The sequence below is a fragment of the Macaca nemestrina genome, chromosome 15 (assembly GCF_043159975.1).
Source record: "Macaca nemestrina isolate mMacNem1 chromosome 15, mMacNem.hap1, whole genome shotgun sequence".
Lineage (NCBI taxonomy): Eukaryota > Metazoa > Chordata > Mammalia > Primates > Cercopithecidae > Macaca > Macaca nemestrina.
Window position 1 is genome coordinate 31,095,399 of NC_092139.1, and position 20,254 is coordinate 31,115,652.

Genomic DNA, 20,254 nt, shown 5'->3' on the forward strand with positions numbered 1-20,254 from the left:
ATGGCGTAAAAACCCGGGAGGCGGAGCTTGCAGTGAGCTGAGATCCGGCCACTGCACTCCACCCTGGGCGACATAGCGAGACTCCGTCTCAAAAAAAAAAAAAAAAAAAAAAAAAGAAAATAACAAAATTAAAGAATGAACTCCAAACTGCACAGAATTACCAGACACTGAAACACTGACAGAACATAATCTCTGAGGCCAGGTGCAGTGGCTCATGCCTGTAATCCTAGCACTTTGGGAGGCCAAGGCAGGAGGATCACTTGAGGCCAGGAGTTCAAGACCAGCCTGGGCAACACAGCAAAACCTCATCTCCACAAAAATTTTTAAAATTTAGCTGAGAGGCTGGGCATGGTGGCTAACACCTGTAATCCCAGCACTTTGGGAGGCCAAGGCGGGTAGATCACAGGAGTTTAAGACCAGTCTGGCCAACATAGTGAAACCTCATCTCCACAGAAACTTTTAAAACTTAGCAGGGCAGCCAGGCACAGTGGCTCATGCCTGTAATCCTAGCACTTTGGTAGGCCGAGGTGGGCGGATCACTTGAGGTCAGGAGTTCGAGACCAGTCTGGCCAACATGGTGAAAACCCGTCTCTACTAAAATTAGCCAGGCATGGTGGTACGTGCCTATAATCCCAGCTACTTGGGAGGTGAGGCAGGAGAATCACTTGAACCCAGGAGGCGGAGGTTGCAGTGAGCCAAGATTGCGCCACTGCACTCCAGCCTGGGCGACAGACGAAGACTCTGTCTGAAAAAAAAAAAAAAAAAAAAATGAGCTGGGCATAGGTAGTCTCAGCTACTTGGGAGGCTGAGGTGGGAGGATCCCTTGAGCTGTGGAGGTCCAGGCTGCAATGAGCCATTTTCATGCCAGTGTATTCCAGCCTGAGTGACACAGCAAGACCCTGTCTCAAAAAAATTTTTAAAAAATTAAAAAAAAAAACAAACCTCTGTTCCTTTGAACAATTAATTCACAGTGCTAGATTATAATCTGATTGTTTAGAAAATAATATAAAGAAAGGAATGTCAGAAAGCAGCCTCCCTACCAAGAAAAACAATACCTCAAGGGTCCTAAAGTAGTCAATCAGAAAACAAAAAGCTAAGGAGTGCTATGGACTGACCTATATCCCCCAGAATTCATATGTTGAAGCCCTTGGCCCCAGTGTGGCTGCACTTGGAGATGGGGCCTCTTGGAGGTCATTAAGGCTAACTGATATCATAAGGATGGGACCCTAATCTGACAGGACTGTTAGCCTTATAGGAAGAGAGACACCCCCACTCCCTATCCACTCCCCGCGATGCACAACACATACTCTACGGGAAGGCCATGTGAGGCCAGAGCAAGTAGGCAGCTGTCTGCCAGTCAGGAAGAGAGCTCTCACCAGAAACAGAATTACCCAGCACCTTGACCACGGACTCTGAGTCTCCAGAACTGAGAAAATAAAGTTTTGTTGCTTAAACCACCCAGTCTATGGTATTTTGTTATGGCAGTCCAAGCTAACTAATACAAGGAAGATAAGCACTATAGATGCCCAAGCCATTCAAAATCTTTCAGCCTGGCCACGGTATCCCCCATACCCTCTTGCTGTAGGGCTCCCAGGTCCCTCCCCTGAGTTGATTAACAACCTCAGTGTCTCTCCCACCTCGGCGCCTTGCTTCTCCTGGCTCCATATGCTGAGGGAACCATCAAATGCTTCTGCCACTCCTTTCATCCTCCTCTTCACCACCACCCTCTCCCAGCCAAGCTTCCTTCCACATCCTGCTGAGCACTCCACCAGAACGTCTTCATTCTCCACCACATGTGAGACCTGGTTATGGTTCCAGCTCTGCTGCCAGTCAGTTCTGGTCAAATCAAAGTCTGTTTCCTCATTTGTAAAATGGGAGTGCAGAAATGGGCCCAGATGATCTCTCAAGTCATTTCCAAGACCGACAACTCATCAGACCCTGAACAAGGTTCAGCCAGGCGGAGCCATCTGCCCTTCTTCCTTTCCTATCTACTGTCTACACATGTACCAAGATGTGGCTCTATAATGCTCAGATGTTCTATGGTGTTATCTCTTCAGGCTGACCCTACATTAGGCACTGGTCTTAAACCATCTCCGGAGACTCTCTCTAAAGAAAGGGGTCACCATGTGTCTACTCTGGATACAGCCTCCTCCTTTCTTCCAACCACAGAGCTATACGTGTGTATATCAGCCAGCAAGAAAATCTAAAACTTATTTCTCATATATGAAAATGATCAGGAAAGTCTTTCTGGGGTCTGGTTTCACATAAGAAATTGAAATTTTTAATTACTCAACCAAAGAGGGCAAAGAAAGAAATTCAGGCCAAAATTAATTCACAGATTTGTGGCCTTATAACCTTAAGACCCAAGACAGAAGGGAGGCCGGGCACGGTGGCTCAAGCCTGTAATCCCAGCACTTTGGGAGGCCGAGACGGGCGGATCACGAGGTCAGGAGATCGAGACCATCCTGGCGAACACGGTGAAACCCCGTCTCTACTAAAAAAAAAAAAAATACAAAAAACTAGCCGGGCGAGGTGGCGGGCGCCTGTAGTCCCAGCTACACAGGAGGCTGAGGCAGGAGAATGGCGTAAACCCGGGAGGCGGAGCTTGCAGTGAGCTGAGATCCGGCCACTGCACTCCAGCCCCGGCGACAGAGCGAGACTCCGTCTCAAAAAAAAAAAAAAAAAAAAAAAGACAGAAGGGAAATCAGTTCCTTAGAGCCTAGGGGCCAAAGAAAGGGAGGGAAGTGTCTCTTGTTCTTGCCTGAGTTTGTTTCTGCTTCCCAAGGGAAAGGCAAAGCTGAGCAAACACCACAGATGGGCATTCTCGGCTGGGCCTGCACCTCTCCAAGTACCCAACATGGTCTGAGAATGCAAAGAACTGACTGAGAAGGGGCTAAAGTTCATAATCTGGTCCCTTTCCTATGTTTACAAACAGAGAGAACTGGGGAAAATTCTGTGTCTACATAAATACCACACACCCTCCTCTCTCCCAGCAAGAAGCAGCCTCTCTCCTCCAAGCTTCCTCTCACAGCTCTTCTCGCTTTCTCCCTTGGATTCAAGTCATAATCCCTAATGGGCTGTGAGCCCAAGACAGAGGCCAACAATTCTTCATTTCTGTTCTCCCAGCAATACCTAGCACCGTGCCCAGTACTACAAGGTGTTTGGGAAACATGTTGAATGAGTAACAGAAGGATAAATGGCCTCTGAAATTCTAAAAGGGGCCAGAATAAACAAATATTGCTCTATTCTCAAGTCCTAAACTGCTATAAACCCTCCAGACTGCTGAGTGCTGGAATGTTCTCATACCTTGATCTGTGTGGTTGTTACATAAGTGTATACATTTTAAAAATTCATTCAGCTGTCACCTAAGACTTCTCTGCTTTACTATAAATAAATTATACCTCAACGAAAAAAAAAAAAACAAGCAGCACCAAAAATTACTATTTATATATCAACTTTTTCTTAGGTCTCTTTATAGACTTCCTAACCCTCCCCAGAGTCCTGTAAAATGAGCTGAAGGTAGGAATTATTCTGATGGCTTGCATGGAGGAAACTGATGCAGGCAGAGACTTGTTCAGTCTGGTCACACAGAGAGTCAGAAATGTAGGTGCAACAAGATCCTGTAGTTTATGATCCTCCACCACGGCTGTGCCCGCCCGCCTAACCACCGACCGCTAGTTATAACTCAAAAGAAAACAACCCCCTAAAATAGTAACTGTTTACTCCATCTCTCCTGTCAGCTGGCTTTCTGCATGGCACTTTAACTTTATTTTCAAAACTATTCTGGCAGGGTTGGCCACATTTACCACAGCGTCTGTTGAGAAGCAGATGAGGCCACAGCAGAATTCACTGGAATGAGGAGATAAGAGCCATGAGTTCCAGTCTCAGCTTTCCCTTCAATGAGCTGTATTACTCTTAATAGGTCACCTCACCTCTCTGGGCCTGGGATCTCCCTCTGTATGGACAAGATGAGCACTAAAGTTTGATCTTCCAGAACTGCTTAGGAGACAGCAATGTACTGGGCAGGTTAATAAAAGGGAGAGGGCTGTTTTAATGTCACTAGTGGAGACTTGAGGTTTTAAAGGGCCTAATTTAGAACCAGGTAGGTAAATGTTTACCATATTCCTAAGAGGCTTAGCTGCTCACGATGGAGCCAGGACTTACGCTAAGCACATGAGGCCTTTGCAGAAAAGCCCGTTGTTCCTTTTTTTTTTTTTTCTTTTTTGAGACAGAGTCTCACTCTGTCGCCTGGGCTGGAGTGCAGTGGCTGGATCTCGGCTCACTGCAAGCTCCGCCTCCCGGGTTCACGCCATTCTCCTGCCTCAGCCTCCTGTGTAGCTGGGACTACAGGGGCCCGCCACCTCGCCCGGCTAGTTTTTTGTATTTTTTAGTAGAGACAGGGTTTCACCGTGTTAGCCAGGATGGTCTTGATCTCCTGACCTCGTGATCCGCCCGTCTCGGCCTCCCAAAGTGCTGGGATTACAGGCTTGAGCCACCGCACCCGGCCCCGCTGTTCTTTCTGACACCGCCAGGATCATTGATTTTCTCTTCGATCGCCATCCTAAAAAGCAGATTGAATTAAAATGACTCAAGTCAGGCCAGCCCTTAGCAACTGGTTCCTTTCTTCACTATCCTTACACAGGAGACAAATCCCCTACATCCTGTGGCCCCAAAGGTGGGCAGGTGAGGAAGTCAAGTCCTATCACAAGTCTTACCCCAGTGTGCTTAACTGGTCACTGCTGGGGGTTTGTCCAGTAGGGCGTGAACCTGCCGAGCCCCAACAGAAATTTGTGCCTCTGATTTGCCAAAACACTGGCAGTAAAGTCAGAGGCAGGCTACTGATCCAAACAAGGCTCAGGTACCAGAAGAGATGCCCTCCAGCATCTGTGCTGCTTGCCTGGATGCAGGATCGGGGAGCAGCTAAAAACCATTATTCAGTTCTGGCCTCTGATCGAAGGAATCAAAATAGAAAAATGTCCAGTACCTTCTACAAAACAGCCTATGGCTGACCTCAACTTTTACAATAAGCAGGCATGTACCTAAGCTGTTAGTAGATAAGATGAAGGCTGAGTTACTCCATCTTTTTATGCAGTGAAACTGCTTAGAGCAACACCTGGCTGTCTGGAGGGTAAGGTTACTGTAATGTGGCACTTGTTGAATGTTACAGCAGAGAAATCTTAGCACTCATTTAATCCAGTTTCCCATTCTGTTGTTGACAAAACAAAGGCCCAGAGGTAGGAAGGCCCTTACTTGTCCAAAGATATACAGTGACAGAGTCTGAACTAGTGTGCAGCGTCTCGAAGTCTTAGGTGTCTGCCAGACCAGTCTGGGCAATGGAGGGAACACCCAGGGATAGGACAGCTAACAGGAGGCCAGGAACTCCGGAAACGGGGAAGAGGGGAAGAGTTCATTCTCAGAGTTTTGGGAATGGGATAGATCAAGCTTGGGCTGAACTGTATGGCCTGAAATGTATGGCCTCAGAAATATAGGTCACTGTCATCAACCAAAAAGAATAACTAGCTTTCTTTTGAACCAAAGATAAACATGAAAGGAAGATTAAACAATCCCAAAGATCACAACTAATTGAGTTAGCCAGCGAGCCAGCTGGGAGTGAAATGCGCAATATTAGCCAAGGACCTGATTAATAAATGAGGCTGGGTCAAGCTAGTTTAAGCAAAGAGGATTTGCCTGCTTACCTTTGGCATGCAACCTGAGATACTCTGAAAACAGAAAAATTGCTGTTCTGCCTCTACCAAGCTGCCCAGAATGGCTGGACTTCAAATAAAGCAGAAGGGGAACAGGGAGAACAAACAAGAGAAACGGTAGTGACTGATGGACTTCCTTATAAGGGAACAGCCCCCAGACACACCTTGTTCCCTCAGACAGTAATAGACAGACAGCCTACCAATGGGAAACTTCACCTGAGTGCTGTAGGGAGATGGCTGCTGGTCCCAGCAAACTGCTTTCTACAGACAGAAAGTGTCCATTTGGCATGTGCCTCACTAAATTCAGACTAACACAGATTCCTCAGCTTGGCATCCAGGGCTCCTCAGGGAGGCTGCAACCCACACTCTCACTCCACCTGAGCCACCACCAACCCTCATCTATACTCCATAACCCCTTAACCCTCCCACACACAAACACAGCACATGCTAATCTCTGTACCTTGGGTCCCACAGTCCCCTCTGCCTCAAATGGTCCTGCCGGCCTCCTCCTTCCCAAATCCCATTCATCAAGTCCCAGCTCAGAACCCCTGCCATCCCCCTGGCGCTACCCTAGAGTCTCCCAGCTGGAATTCACTTCTTCCTCCTTCCTTCTCCTACCATACTTTGACTAAATAGCAATGGTAGGCGTGCCTTATTTTACAGAGAGTTATGCACTGTCTTTCTCTACAGCCCTCACCAGACCGGGAGCTCCTAGAGGGTAAGAACTATGACCCACACCATCCCTTCAAATTGAGTCTTTCACAGTAAACACTCAAAATGTTTGCCAAACTGGGTGGAACTTAACAACCTTTCTTCCTTTTCCCACCATCACCTGATAAAAACAAACAGCTCCACCCTGTGATGCCAACCACCGGTCCATCTCCTAAACCTGGGAGGAGCTGGCTCTTTTTCAGGGACCCTTTGTGTGGCCTTGGCCTCTCTGCTTCTTACTTCTGAAATAAGAATAAAGGTTCTTGTCAGAGAAGCTCAGTGCTTTGAGATGAGAGGGTTTGCAAACACAGATTCCCAAGTTAAAGGCCATTATTTTAAACTCCCCTTAGACCCATGCACCATTTACCAACTAATGCTAGAAACTTAAAGCTTGTTTCCAGCCAAATGCTTCTTCTTTTATCACAAATGCCCTAGTGTATAGCTGTTGAGAGAGCAGCACTGAGCACTCTGGGTAGCCTGTCGGCTTTTCATTTCCAGAGTGTGGAGATTTCCATCTCAAGTGTGAAGACAGCTCATGGTTTCAGGAAAAGCCGAGTTTCAGGTCTGCTGTTCTCTCAAGTCTCCTAGTATAATACGTCAATAAGTTCCCAACCTATGGGTTGTGAGCTCATGGGGTTCACAGTGGTCACTCCAGCGCTCTGTGAATGTGCCCACCTGTGCCCTGCCTGAAATGAAATGATGAATGTATCACACAATAATAAAAACAACTACCATGTGTGTAAATTTACCACTTACACAGACACAGACATAGGGAAGAAAGACAGTGGCTATATACTGAATATCGGATGAAGGGAATTTTTTATTAATATCTGATCTTCGGAATTAACAGGTATTAAAAGTACAACCATTATCATACACCCACTCTCGATATTTTTTGAAACTAGAAAAGGGTTATTCAACCTGAAAAGACTAGGGACTATGGGTTGATCAAAGAGTCCTGGGTGGGAGGGATTCCCAGCCCTAGCCAGACTTCCAGAAAGCAGAGCCAGGTGGTCCTTGGCTAAGTTTCTAGATCTTGGTTTCCCGAGCAGAATAACAAAATGGTAGGGTGAAAAGTACCTAGTAGACTTCCCCCGGCCCTGCTCTTTATGACCCCTTATCCTTAGACCAGCCTCTGATACTCTAGAGCTCTATTTGCAGTGGCTTGACAAGCCCTAGATCAATGGTTCTCAACCTAGGAGCTTCTGCCACCCTCCCCCCACCCTTTCGGGGACATTCAGCAATATTTGGAGACATTTTTATTGTCACAACTGGATAGGGAGGTATTAAGAACATCTAGTAGGTAGAGGCCAAAGCTACTGCTAAACATCCTACAATACACAAGACAGTCCCACACAACAAAAAAATTATCCAGTCCAAAATGTCAATAGTCAAGGTTGAGAAACACTACTCTAGAGGCCACAGAGAAAATGAGCTTATTGTGGGAAAAGATGGAAACCTGGCAGGGAAATGCACAATGTTGATGTTGTAGCAAACTGAATGAATGAAGACGAGTGAATAAAGGCTCTCAAACCATTCCAGAATGTAACAACAGTCTCCTCTTGGTCTTCTCCTTGGCACTAGTCCCGCTGTGTATAACACGGTCCAGTCACTCTTGAGGCCCCCACACCGCAACCCCAACCTTGTCCTCCTCAACCTGACTGACCACACCCACTACTGACACAGCCCTGCTGAAGCTGGGGGGAATCTGAAATGCAGCATTAACAGGAAGGAGCCAGGGTGGATGCACAGAGTGGCAGAAACGCACTAGCCTTGGAGCCTCAAGAAGGGCTCTAGCCTTGACTCTGCCTCTAGGAACACCATTTAATTGTTTTGAGCCTTAGTTTCTTCCTTTCTTTAAAAGGAAAAAAAACGGGGCTAAAAATCATAATCTGCCCTACAGAAGGCTTCTCTGAGTTTCAAAACCAGATTATGTATGTGAAAGTTCTTTGGAAGCCATAAAACACTGTGAAGTACTCCTCTGCAGAATAAGGATAGGTGCTCACATTGTACAGGAAATATTATAAAAATTGATTTCCAATGACAAGATTCTGTCTATTGATAAATTACAAGCACTCAAGGATTATAGCAATCTGGGGTGGGTGTGGTTACTCATCCCTGTAATCCCAACTCTTTGGGAGGCCAAGGTGGGAAGATGCTTGAGCCCAGGAGTTCAAGAACAGCCTGGGCAATATAGTGAGACTCCCCTCTCTATAAAAAATAAAAAATTAGGCCGGGTGCAGTGGCTCACATCTGTAATCCCAGCACTTTAGGAAGCCGAGGCGGGTGGATCACCTGAGGTCAGCAGTTTGAGACCAGCCTGACCAATATGGTGAAACCCTGTCTCTACTAAAAATACAAAAATTAGCCGGGTGTGTTGGCACGCGCCTATAATCCCAGATACTCGGGAGGCTGAGATAAACGAATTGCTTGAATCTGGGAGGCGGAGGTTGCAATGAGCCTAGATCGTTCCACTGCACTCCAGCCTGGGCTACAGAGTGAGACCCTGTCAGAAAAATAAAATAAAATATAATATTAGCCAAGCTTGGTGGTGCATGCCTATAGTACCAGCTACTCAGGAGGCCGAGGTGGGAGGATCACTTGAGCTCAGGATGTCCAGGCTGCAGTGAGCCATGATCACGCCACTGCACTCCAACCTGGGCGACAGAGCTGAGATCCTACGGAATACCAAACACACCAGAAAATCCACTGTGATACAGCCCACCTCAGGATCCCCAAGTCACAGAGCTAGATCTGCCCAGTGACTCATATAATCTGAACCTCGACTTTCTCATCTCTAAAATGGAACAATACCACTCACACACGATGAAGTTTGTAAAGTACACGGCATTTCCCAAAGATGGGGGAAATGTTTTCATTTCCTGAGGATACCTTTTCTGAAAAAAATTTTTTTTCTTTGAAATACAATGTTTTTAAGCACAATGAAAATTACTTAACTGGGCCGGGCGTGGTGGCTCACGCCTGTAATCCCAGCACTTTGGGAGGCCGAGGCGGGTGGATCATGAGGTCAGGAGATCGAGACCATCCTGGCTAACACAGTGAAACCCGTCTCTACTAAAAATACAAAAAATTAGTTGGGCATGGTGGTGGGCGCCTGTAGTCCCAGCTACTCAGGAGGCTGAGGCAGGAGAATGGCATGAATCTGGGAGGTGGAGCTTGCAGTGAGCCCAGATTGCACCGCTGCACTCCAGCCTGGGTGACAGAGCGAGACTGCATCTCAAAAAAAAAGAAAAGAAAAAAGAAAGAAAATTACTTAACTGGGCCTATATTGCTGTGTCCTTTACACCTCCAAAATTACCTCTAAAATCTAACCATGAGGGCTGTCCGCAGCTGTAAGCCCTGCAGCCCTGTCAGCTAGGAGAAGCAAGCTGAATGCCAGGCTGATATCAGTTCCCTCCTTAGACAAGGCCACAGAAGGCTATCGGAGTCCATTACAAGTTGACGCCCAAAGTCCTAACTCCAGACTTGCCAAGCATCTGCAATGACACACTGCCTATGTGCAAAATTCTGAGAACATGCTTTGGAGAGATGAAAGCAACTAGTTTACCTGATAGAGAATTAAGAGAGTAGGCTGGGGGCGGTGGCTCACGCCTATAATCCCAGTATTTTGGGAGGCCAAGGTGGGTGGATCACCTGAGGTCAGGAGTTCGAGACCAGCCTGGCCAACATGGTGAAATCTCTGTCTCTACTAAAAATACAAAAATTAGCTGGGTGTGGTGGTATGTGCCTGCAACGCCAGCTACTCATGAGGTTGAGGCAGGAGAATCATTTCAACTCGGGAGGTGGAGGTTGCAGTGAGTCAAGATCACACCACTGCACTCCAGCCTGGGCAACAGGGCGAGACTCCGTCTCCAAAAAAATAAATAAATAAAATAGCAATAGGCCGCGTGCAGTGGCTCACGCCTGTAATCCCAAAACCTTAGAAGGCCAAAGTGGGTGGACACCTTGGGCTCAGCAGTTTGAGACCAGCCTGGGCAACACGGCAAAACCCCGTCTCTACAAAAAAAAAAAAATACAAAAATTTAGTTGGGCATGGTGGTACACACTTGCTGTCCCAGCTACTCAGGAGGTTGAGGTGGGAGGATGGCTTCAGACCGAAAGGCAGAAGTTACAGTGAGCCAAGATCTTGCCACCATACTCCCCGCCTGGGCGACAGCAAGACTGGAAGAAAGAAAGAAAAGGAAGGGAAGGAAGGGAAGGAAGGGAGGGAGGAGGAAGGAAGGGAGGGAGGGAGGGAGGGAGGGAGGGAGGGAGGAAGGGAGGGAGGGAGGAAGGAAGGAAGGAAGGAAGGAAGGAAGGAAGGAAGGAAGGAAGGAAGGAAGGAAGGAAGGAAGGAAAGAAAAGAAAAGAAAGGAAAGAAAGAAAGAAACTAGCAATAATCTGGGCTTTATTTTAACTTTGTTTTAAAAATAGAGATGGGGTCTCGCTCTGATGCCCATGTTGGTCTCAAACTCCTGGCCTCAAGTTATCTTTCCACCTCACCTTCCAAAGTGCTGGGATTACAGGTGTGAGTCACCATGCCCAGCCTAATCTGGGTTTTAAATGTCAGCCTTGTCAGTCAATGTCTCCAAGTCCAGGGAACTCTGGGACACACCATGTTGATCAAATTCCTCACCCTAATGGGGGAGTCACAGAGTAAATCCTAGTCTGGGTAGCAACTCGTCTCCAAACCTCTGCAGGGAATAGTGGCTGGGCTACACACATGTAAAGTCTTATTTTTATTTATACAACTATTAGATCTTATAAAGATTACAAACCAGGAATTTATAATGATTGCTTATGCAGACAGTAGAGAATCCACTACTCAGGTTTCTTAGTTCCTACTTCCTTTCTTAGGAAGACAATTTTAACTGAATCATTAACTGAATAATTAAGCAAATTAATTATCAGAATAAACTATACTTTAAATTTAGTATTCCAAAGCTAATTATTTTATGACCAACTTAAACAATGACCCATTCTCATGTCCCCACCAAGGGGCTTCTGATTCAAATAAAGTACTTTTTAAAAGTACTGCAAATAGTTCCACATTCCTGGTTTTTCTTTCTCAAAAAACTTTTCCTATTAATCTAAAGTTTCAAGCACTCATACATTTTGAGTTCCTTTCTGCTCTAACATTTCATTACTCCCCAAAATAACTACTCAATAAAACATAAATTGAAGTCCCCCAGCCCCCACAATGAAGTTGTTCCAGTTCCCCTCTGGTGCATGTCACAAACTGAATCCTGAATATGCTTCGAGAACAAATCGCACTGTATCCTGGTTATCTGTTTACTTGTGTCACTTGGCTAGATTATAAGAACCTCAGAGGCAATGACCTGTCTTCATCTGCGTTTACCCAGCAACTAGGACAGTATCTGGCACACAGTTCAAATTACTACATACTTACCTATCAAATAGATTCATGAGTGAAGCAAAAGTTTCCAGCCACCATCTTTGAAAATGGATCAACTGAAATTAAACACAAATGTGTACCTATACAGCATTAAGATCAAAGATTTGGGATCTCAACATCAGAGTCCCCAAACTGCAAAATATCCAAATCTGTTTCAAAATCTCTCAAACTTTGATGGGCATACAAACCACCTGAGCACCTCATAAAATGCAGGTTCTGCTTCAGTAGGTCAGGATGGGGCCTAAGAGTCCACATTTCTAACAATGTCCCAGATGTTTCCATAGACCACACTTTGAGCAGAAAGCTTGTGTAGTCAATTCTGTATTCCTTTTTGTAGCTAAAGAAGCTGTTGTTTAGAGATATGAGGAGGCTTACCCTGGATTACTAAACTAGCAAGTGGCAGAGGTGGAATGTGAAGTCAGGCCTTCTCACCCCAAAGCTAGCACCTTTTCCACTATACCATATCACTGGCCTTTTGAGCTAAACAACCACAACCAGAGGGATGTATAGCTTTACTTTATCACTCAAAAAAACCCTCCAAGCCAGCTTTGCCCTTTAAGGAAGAGGGAGGAGGTAGAGCTAGAAATATCAGCTGTTGGGGAATCAAGCCAGCCAGATGCTCTTGTTAAGAACTTAAATCATTCAATCCTTCAGCTAAGACTCCTTAAGAAGGACCAAACAAACTTTAGGGGTTCCTAGATGCTCATCCCTTTACTACTGAATAAGCCACAGGAAAATACGATCACTTTTCCCTGTCTCAGTGATACCGGAAGTATCAGGGCTCAAGAGCACACGTAACCAAACTAGTTCCTAAACAAATGGCTTGGCCCTGCATGTTCTGGGGTTGTCCTGCTCAGACTTTGGCTAGAATATTCAGATTATTCAGCTCTGTCCACTCCACACCTTAAGAGCAACATTGGCCGGGCACGGTGGCTCACACCTGTAATCCCAGCACTTTGGGAGGCCAAGGCGGGCGAATTAGTTGAGGTCGGGAGTTCAAGACCAGTCTGGCTAACATGGTGAAACCTCATTTCTACTGAAAGTACAAAAAAATTAGCTGGGCTTGGTGGCGCATGCCTGTAGTTTCAGCTACTCAGGAGGCTGAGGCAGGAGAATCACTTGAACCCGAGAGGCGCAGGTTGCAGTGAGCTCAGATGGCGCCACTGCACCACTGCACTCCAGCCCCGGCAACAGAGCAAAACTCCGTCTCAAAAAAAAAAAAAGAGCAACACTGGTAAACAGCAGCATATCCAAAGGAGGGTAAAAAGGAAGGAACAGAAGCACCAGAAAATGGACAGTCAATGAAATGTAGAAGGGCTGTCCTAGAGAAGTGCAGGCTTAGACATAAGCACAATCGTCCTTGATCTGTCATGTAGAGAAGGGGGATCAGACCTGTTCTCTGTGGCCCCAAGAGGCAGAAATCACGACCCGTTTTCTAGTTCACAAATGTCTAGTGTCAAAGCTGGGATTTGCCCCAACCCTTCTGTCCCCAAATCCCACATTCTTTTCACCAGCCCAGGCTGCTTCCCTATGAAGCTACCATCCCAACCTGTAGCAGAGGTAGGTACTACAGAACGACAGATATCAATCCCAAATAAGAAAGGTGATTTTACAGTCGGAGCTATCCGGAGACAGACTAGGCTGTAGTGTGGGGGGATAGGGCACCTAATACAAATCCTGTCAACAGAGGGGTTCAATCAGAGGTTAATCACTTGGCAGGAATGCCACAAAGGGAATCTGGGCATTGGATGGGTAGCTGGGTGAGATGAACCTGCAACCTCAGAGATGAATTAAACTCTTCCTGCTGTATTTTCCTCTAACATTTCATTTGTAAACTTAGGGGTTTGCCTTTTCTCATAGTTACTTTTACCTTTGTGTCTTCCTCAATGAACTGTGTGGGCCCTTGTGGGGAGAAGGCAGTGTCTCATCTATCTTTAAACCCTTACTGTCCCTAAGACTATCCCTGGGAAGCCAAGGAAACAGTTTCATCTCGCCTATTTGCCAGGCATTCTACATACATCAACTTATTCCATATCCTCACAAGAGCCCTAACAAGTAAGCATTGGTAGTATTTCCCTTTTCACACACGGGGGAATTGAGACTGAGAGAAACTAAGTAACTGCCAAGGTACTACTGGTGAGAGGGAAAGCTGCATTCAAACTGGGAATCTTTTGCCCACATCACCACACTGCCTTCCTCCGAGAAGACACGTAATAAATGATGGCTGACTTGAGCCAAACAGCTTAAAAACAGACCAGTACTATAACCAGCTAGATCTGTAGTTTCCCCCATTGCTATGCTCAGATTTTCCCCTTCTAAATATAACCATCCATCTGCAAAATGACCAACTACAGTTGTTTTCTAATATCCTCTGTCTCACACACTCTTAAAGACAGTGACACAACACAAAATAATTCTGAGCAAGAAGACTAAGTTTTCATAAGAAAATCCTCAAGGCCCCAATAGCTCTGCCCCTCCTCCTGGTGGGCCCTGGCTCCATGCCAAGGCTCTAGACCACTGTAAACAAATTAGGTCCTGGTTCTATGCCTCAGAAATGGCTGGCTTGCACACATCTTCATAGGATGGTCTCCAAGACCTCCCTCCACACTGAAACCCAACTCTGGACAACTCAAGGTTTCTCCAAGCAAAACAGTCCTGCTCAAAGGTCTTCACGTTTAGTTAAACTTCCAAACAAAACCTATCTTGAGTTACAAATCACATTATAAACCTACTCTGGCAGGCACTTAAAAATATCTAATCTACCTGCCAAATGGGGCAAAATAAGGATTTTGTCATTTGAATCAAAGGCACCAGCATGTTTGGATAGTCAACACATAGGGCCTCTGGTACTCCATCTGTCTTAAGAAGTAAACCAAACTCAACCTAGCCAACCATTTTTCCAAACAAGAAACTTAAGCATCACTGAGGGAAATTCCCACTGCTCAGTTCCCTGGGTGGATTTCGAGTTTTCTATCCCTGGGCCTCTAGGATAAGAGATCCTGCTGGCACATGCCCCATTGAGACACTGTGCTTTTCAACCTGAGATCTTGATTCCAGAGAACCATAGTTAAGTTCACTATAAATTTAACTTATTACGGTGTCTTCACACACACTTATGTTTTAGAGAGACTTTATTAAACAGGAGAAAACCACTCTCACTCTAGCAATGAGCACAACTTAATGAAGAAATATCTCTTGTGAGCTCCTGGCCTCTATGCATCCATCAGACATTCTCAGCTACACCTAAATTAACCTGTAAATGAACTGATTTGCATCCATAAATCCACAGAAATGTACCAATGTAGGGTGTTTTAGATGCCAGTCTCCATTTCCAAATCTTATACAATTCTCTTGTTAAATTATGATCTTGCCGGGCGCGGTGGCTCAAGCCTGTAATCCCAGCACTTTGGGAGGCCGAGACGGGCGGATCACGAGGTCAGGAGTTCGAGACCATCCTGGCTAACACGGTGAAACCCTGTCTCTACTAAATAATACAAAAAACTAGCCGGGCGAGGTGGCGGGCGCCTGTAGTCCCAGCTACTCGGGAGGCTGAGGCAGGAGAATGGCGTAAAAACCCGGGAGGCGGAGCTTGCAGTGAGCTGAGATCTGGCCACTGCACTCCACCCTGGGCGACACAGCGGGACTCCGTCTCAAAAAAAAAAAAAAAAAAATTATGATCTCGTCTACAACTGTTTTCATCTTTACTAAAACAGGAAAAAAAGGACAATCTGGGCCGGGCGCGGTGGCTCAAGCCTGGAATCCCAGCACTTTGGGAGGCCAAGACAGGCGGATCACGAGGTCAGGAGATCGAGACCATCCTGGCTAACACAGTGAAACCCCGTCTCTACTAAAAAATACAAAAAACTAGCCGGGCGAGGTGGTGGGCGCCTGTAGTCCCAGCTACTCGGGAGGCTGAGGCAGGAGAATGGCGTAGACCCGGGAGGCGGAGCTTGCAGTGAGCTGAGATCCGGCCACTGCACTCCAGCCTGGGCAACAGAGCGAGACTCCGTCTCCAAAAAAAAAAAAAAGGACAATCTGAACCATCTAGAGTAGATATTTCCTTAGCTAGTTATCAGACTTAAAAATAAAAGAATCTTTGATATTTGATCATCTTCCATTTTTTTATTTTCTTTTTTTCCCCACATGTTCTCCAGAAAAGTATGATCACCTTTCTTAGGGAAAAAAACCAATGGGCATTGTTTAGAAAGGTACCAAAAAAGACCTAGTTTTGGGTGATTTTTGTCACTTCACCTAAACTCTGATCTTGGTTTCCATCCAGCTCTCGATGAAAGAACTTTTCCATTTGACAACTAAACCAAAGAAGTCTGACCAACAATAACTTTATCAGAAAAGTACACTTACTCAATATCCACAATTTGCCACACTCTTTCAATATATTATCTTAGCTGATCCTCACCATAGCCATGTGAGATGAATATTATTTCATAAATGATATTTAAGTCCCTTGAATGGCAGAGACCACATCTGGTTCACATCTACATTCTCAGCACCAAGAATGGGGCCGAGGACACAGTAAGGGCCTGCTATGTGCTTAAGAATGAATATATGACTAGGCCGGGCGCAGTGGCTCACGCCTGTAATCCCAGCACTTTGGGAGGCCGAGGCGGGCAGATCACGAGGTCAGGAGATCGAGACCATCCTGGCTAATACGATGAAACCCCGTCTCTACTAAAAAATGCAAAAATTAGCCGGGCGTGCTGGCAGGCGCCTGTAGTGCCAGCCACTCTGGAGGGTGAGGCAGGAGAATGGCATGAACCCGGGAGGCGGAGCTTGCAGTGAGCCGAGATCGCACCATTGCACTCTGGCCTGGGCAACAGAGGGACACTCTTGTCTCAAAAAAAAAAAAAAAAAAAGAATGAATATGTGACTAAAGAAAAAGAAATGAAATTTGGAAAAAACATGCAATCCAAATTTTGCTCTAGGCCCCTCACTGGAACCACTACCTGGGACACACCTACACACTGCAAATACTCTACTCAAGCTTCTGAGGTCTGTTTCAAAGCTTCTAAAGTTTGTTTCATCTTTCCAAAGTGTATGCCTCAAAGATAGCATCCACATTTGGCTACACACCTAGCAGGGAATGGCCTGTTTCTCCTTCACTTCTTTTTCCCCTACTCAGCACCACACCTTGCACAGGTGGGTGTTTAATGAACTGAGTGTTTAATGAACATGATGATGGCCATGATGACACCCTTGGTCATCATGGGAGTAAACAACACAAGATGCCCACAGTCAACAGAAGAACTGGTCTCTGAGTTGAATTCGTCCCCTCGTGAGCCTCATTTTCCTCTCTTGTACAATGGGAATAACAGAACTTATCCACAAGATTGTTTTTTTTCATTTAACAAATGCTGACCATTAACCACGTGCAAAGCACTGTGCCAGGTGGTGGGGACACAGTGATGAATATGACCATCACATCTTACCTCGTGGACCTCACAGTCTCAGTGGATGCTGAGGGGTTTTCCAAACTTACAGGGACTATACAATTATGAAGTACCCACTCCTTCTCCTGTTTCCCAACTTCATTAATGCCATCACCATCCAACCAGCTGCCCAACCTATAAACTGGGGAATCATCCTCCACTCCCCTCTCTCCTTCGTCCTGCCCACTCCCACAATTACAACAAATCACCAAGTCCTTTTGATTCTCCTTCAGAAAAGTCTCAGACATGTATTATTTCTCTTCCAGTTTCCCATGCTTCTATACTAGGCCCTTTGTTCTCACCTGAAGAATTGCAAGTCTCCTTGTAATAATGATAATGACAAGCATTTATCTGTCACTTACCATATGGCAGTCATTGTCCTAAGAGCTTTGCATGTATAATATATTTTCATCCAATCAGGCAGATGCTAGTACCCCGATTTGTAGAGGAGGAATCTGAGGTGCAGAGTAACCTGCCCCCCAGGTACACAGCTAGTAAATGATGAAGCTGTGGCTCAAACCCAGGTCCGAAAGATGCTAACCTTGCCCCGTATGGGATTCTTGCCTCCAGTCCCTTCCTGGTCAGTCTACACTTCTTCCTTTAAGTTGCTGCTGGAGTGCTCTTTCAAAATTCCAAGCAGATACGATGACTCTCTGCTTCCAACACTTTCGGAGGCTAATACGGGACGATCGCTTGAGGCCAGGAGTTTGAGACCAGCCTGGACAACACAGCGAGACCTTGTCCCGACAAAAAAAAAATGTTTTGAATTAGCTAGGTATATGCCTGAAGTCCTAGTTACTCAGGAGGCTAAAGTAAGAGGATCATTTGAGCCCAGGAGTTGCAGGCTGCAGTGAGCTATGATTGCACCACTGCACTTCGGCCTGGGTGTCAGAGCGAGACCCTGTTGCTTAAAATGAATAAATAAATAACAATAAAGGACAGCTAAGGGCTCCTCACCACTTCCAGGTCAAGGTCCAAAGACTACAGGCTCAGTGTTATCTCCTGTCCCACCCACAGACTCCAGAGGTGACACTGTCCCTGCTTCCCAATCACACCCAACTCCTTGCTGACCCACCTCACATTCTCCTTCCTCTGCCAAGTCTTCTTTATCCTTTCCCCCAAAACAGATGCCTCCTCCTCTGCAGCCTCAGCCCATGTACACACTCACGTTTCTGCACTGTTATAATCATTTCCTGCTCTCTCTCTCTCACGCACACACACTCCCACCCCACACTTGCAATTCTGAGTTCCTGAAGGGCTGGCACAGTGTATTTTCATCTCTGACTCTCAAGGTCCCAGCATACTGGCAGGTGAATAAGTAGACTAACTGAATGTGGTAGTGTTCACCTCCCCACACTAAGACCTTCCTCCCAGAGGATGCTAAAAAGAAGGGTAGGTTACAGTAGCTCCCATTCTCTCAAGCAAACTCAGGAAGACAGCCTGTTTTCAGCAAGTCTGACAACTGAGATTGGTCCTCTGCAGTCGGCTGACGAGCTCTCCCACAGCCCCTTGAAAGTCAATTCAATCACCAAAACTGCAGAAATGGCTGGGCGCAATGGCTCACGCCCATAATCCCAGCACTTTGGGAGGCCGAGGCAGGCAGATCACGAGGTCAGGTGTTCGAGACCAGCCTGACCAATATGGTGAAACCCTATCTCTACTAAAAATACAAAAATTATCCAGGCATGGTGGCGCGCACCTGTAATCCCAGCTACTCAGGAGGCTGAGACAGGAGAATCACTTGAACCCAGGAGGCAGAGGTTGCAGTGAGCTGAGATCGTGCCACTGTACTCCAGCCTGGGTGACAGAGCAAGACTCCATCTCAAAAGAAAAAACAAAACTGCGGAAACTAAGCGAGCTCCAGACCAAAAGATCAGAGGCGAATGGTAAACTGACACCTTCCTCCTGCATTCCAAAATGCAGAAAGGTAAAAACACTGACTCTGATGACCACAGAGGATCTGGACTAAGGGAGAGTCATCAGAGGAAAAAGCTAGAGACAGCAAAATATAACCCTGTTCCCATCTCCACAACTAAGCTGGAGTCCAGGCCACAAGTGGACCCTGCAGCTGCCTCCTCACTGTTCTCCCTGCTCCCACCCTCATCCCCCACCCACTCTCCAAACAGCAGCCAGATGATGTTTTAAAAACCCTGTCAATAAGGACACGTTCCAGCAAAATACCCTTCAAAAGCTTTTCATCCACTTGGAATAAAATCCAAACTCTTCACCAACAAGTTCAAAGTCCAACCCCCGCCCCCTTTATTTCATACCACTCTCCCTCCAAGCACTACATTCCGGACACAGGGGTCTCCCTCTTCTGTTTCTTACAACCTGCCAACCTCTGAGCCTTTTCCCATGCTGCTTTCCATGCCTGAAAGGCTCCTCCCCCAGATTTTTACAGAGCTGGTTCCTTCTCCAGACTCAGTTCAAACTTTACCTTTTCAAAGAAGCCTTCCCTGACCATTCTACCTCAAGTGGCATCCCTCCCACTCCACCACTCCCTATCAGACCATCTTTTTGTGTGTTTAGTACTTATCACCCCCGGACAGTATTTTCTTCATTTATTTTCCTGTTTCGGTCTTCTCTCCCATTAGGGTTGAGGCTGTGTTTTGTTCACCCCTATGAATACAGCGCATGCACCAGGCACTAAAAAGAATTTCCAGAATATTTGTTGACTATCAGCAGAGAAGCATCCTCAAGATAGGCTATTTTGTTCTCCTATTAGAATGCAGAAAACATCGATTTAGCCCCTACTATGTGCTGAGCACTGTAAATCCATGATTTTCCTTTCAGAAGGGTAAATTAGCTCAAGGTCACACTGTTAGTCACTAGCAGACTTCTGAGTGAATTACTTCACTTCTAAACCCCTCTCAAGGGGAAGGGATGTCGTTCTGTGTTTCACTCTCACACGGCCATAACAAGAAAAAGCAAACATTTCTAAACAGCTTTACAGTTTTAAAGCATTTTCACATTCA

At 46.1% G+C, this 20,254-nt stretch overlaps 1 protein-coding gene across 1 annotated transcript in view; it reads right to left on the minus strand.

The window, feature by feature from the left end:
* LOC105496521 (charged multivesicular body protein 4B) overlaps positions 1 to 20,254 on the minus strand; it is a 46,611-nt gene that overhangs the window by 25,115 nt on the left and 1,242 nt on the right. The window lies entirely within an intron of this gene.